Source organism: Nansenia antarctica (genome assembly GCF_963989245.1).
Source record: "Nansenia antarctica genome assembly, chromosome: 6".
NCBI classification, from domain to species: Eukaryota; Metazoa; Chordata; class Actinopteri; order Argentiniformes; family Microstomatidae; genus Nansenia; species Nansenia antarctica.
This window is the reverse complement of record NC_137676.1, coordinates 47,918,875-47,921,198: the sequence shown is the minus strand read 5'-3', so window position 1 is coordinate 47,921,198 and position 2,324 is coordinate 47,918,875. Positions and strand designations below refer to the sequence as shown.

Genomic DNA, 2,324 nt, shown 5'->3' with positions numbered 1-2,324 from the left:
TTGTATTCCAATTGAAAAGCTTTGTGATGTACAGTGTAAAGTTTTCTTTTTTTAATTTACCATGATTGTTGAAACTGGATGGATAGACAATATAATTTTAAAGCTATACAATGTCTCCTCTTTGGCCATTATGAAAGGTATGCAAAAGATGTGATACACCAATATGCTTGGGTCCTATCAAGAACATACATACTTTCATAATCAGATTACCATGGATTTATTATTTTTATATGTTAACATTTTCCTTAAATCCAGGTTTTTCGGTGTTTGTCTGTTTCTTTTAGACAGAAATGTAGGAAAAACATGGGGAGAGTTTTGATATTCATTAATACTGGGATGACAGCTGTACGATTTACTTATGACATACTTGGGTTTTATATCTTTATTTTCAAACTGGGGTTTATAAAAGTACTTTTTTGAGAGCTATACCTAATGGTAATATCCCATTACACTTACAAAATATGCTCATATTTCTGTTTGAAACAATGGGCACAGTCATGACTGGTCTCTGTGGTTTCTCTTCAATTCCACTTCTGCAGTCAGACTGCTTGCCTCCCAGTCTTTGTCTGCTACTGCTTGTCCATGACATTTGACCGATCGATTGATTAAACACATTTAAATCCAAATTCTAGGGCAGAATTAATTTAGGTAATACGTTAAGTTCAATGGCTAAGTTTGTTTGACTTTCAGCACCTACTTACTTAAGCCTAATATCAATGTAATAGGGATATCTACTTCATGGAGAGCAAAACACATTTTGTGTAAATAAACAAATTCATATTCAAAGGAGCTGGAATGAATGGTTTGTGCATAATTCTTTGATAATGAGAATATTGCAAACTGTTATCTATCCCAATGTTATTCAGTGGGTGTTATTCAATGTTACATTAGAATAATATGAGAGATTTCTGTCTTGTTATAGGAAAAGGCATGATGAGGTTTTATGGAGTGTAGCAACCCAGAAATCATTTATCTTGGCTAGGAGGTGAATTAATGGATGCTTATTTTTTTAGTTTGCAGTTGGTCAAGCTATAGTTCCTCATCCAAAAGACATCAGGGAGGTCTTCTCTACTTTACTTTGTTTTGTAGTGATACTGTATTGTTTTGTTGCTTTGGTGGAACGTCTTTAAACTGACAGAAATTATATTAAGAAATCATTCCAAAAGTAGTACACAACATTCTATTGTTCAGAATACATATACAGTACATGCAAAACATTTTACATGCAAAAGGAGTACCAGCGTTTGATGATGACGTAATATTAGTTAACTGCAACAATGTGCATCAAGGCAGGTAAGGCCAGTTTTAAGTTCAGAAGGTAAATAAGGAAGAACATCTACAACATACCAAGCCAATTAAAACACCTAAACTAAGTCACGTATACTACAAAATGTAGACTTACAACAAGTAATACAAGCTGGATTCTTTTCTACACAAGACCTGTTTCCGTAAGGCGCTGGTAACATCGTTTGGACTTTGATATCCATGTTCACCTACCAGGAAAAAGCAAAGGGCATCTAAGTAGACTTCAGTTGATAAAGGCTAATAGTGCTTCAGTTATTTTCCCTGATCCCTGATTTAAACTACTGCCTCCAGGCCTGGAGACAGACAGACAGACAGACAGACAGACAGACAGACAGCTCCCCTATATCTTATGAAGCCCCGCCACACACACTGAAATACCTCAGGTACTTCGGGGCTCCTTCTCTACTAAGTTGACTTTATTGATCTTTAGAAAACACAGTTAAAAAATAAAATATATATACAAAATATAATGTGGGTTGATTTATACTGTTTTATCCTTTAATACTAAAGGAATAATAATGATTTATGTACCATCATATATTGTAATACTGCACACTTGTTTAATTTGTCTATACAAACACATTATGACTATTATGAAAGAAGGAATGCTTCTGAAAATAAAAGTTTGATAAAAAAATATGAACATGGCTCAGGGATATATGCCAATAACTAACAACAAGCTATTGGATCATTTTGTGAGAAAAGTTTTTTTTTTAAATCCCAGAAAAAATAACCAACCCCATTAAATAGAGAACACAACTGCTCTCAACTTTTACACAGAGAGATGATCACTTGTCAATCCATGGTGCGTTACAATTCTTTACCCTTCCCCCAAAATGTGCACTGACGTCTGGTGGAGTTTCTACTATAGACCGGCCCATTCCTTTTAAATCCACAAGGGGGAGTGTATGAGTGCACACCTCAGGAGAAGGGTAGGGAATCTAAATGCAACTCTTGGTTTTACAAATGATCATAAAAGTAAAGGCTATCCTATTTATTCATGAATAGTATCTCTGTAG

General features: G+C 34.6%; 1 protein-coding gene across 2 annotated transcripts in view; it reads right to left on the bottom strand.

Moving 5' to 3' along the window:
* Nucleotides 1–988: 988 nt before the first annotated feature.
* Nucleotides 989–2,324, bottom strand: part of stat6 (signal transducer and activator of transcription 6, interleukin-4 induced) — a 20,952-nt gene continuing 19,616 nt past the window's right edge. For both annotated transcript variants that reach the window (XM_080534955.1, XM_080534954.1), the window contains exon 20: nucleotides 989–2,324. This exon is cut by the window's right edge and continues 643 nt beyond it. The gene's annotated coding sequence lies outside the window, so the exon portion shown is untranslated.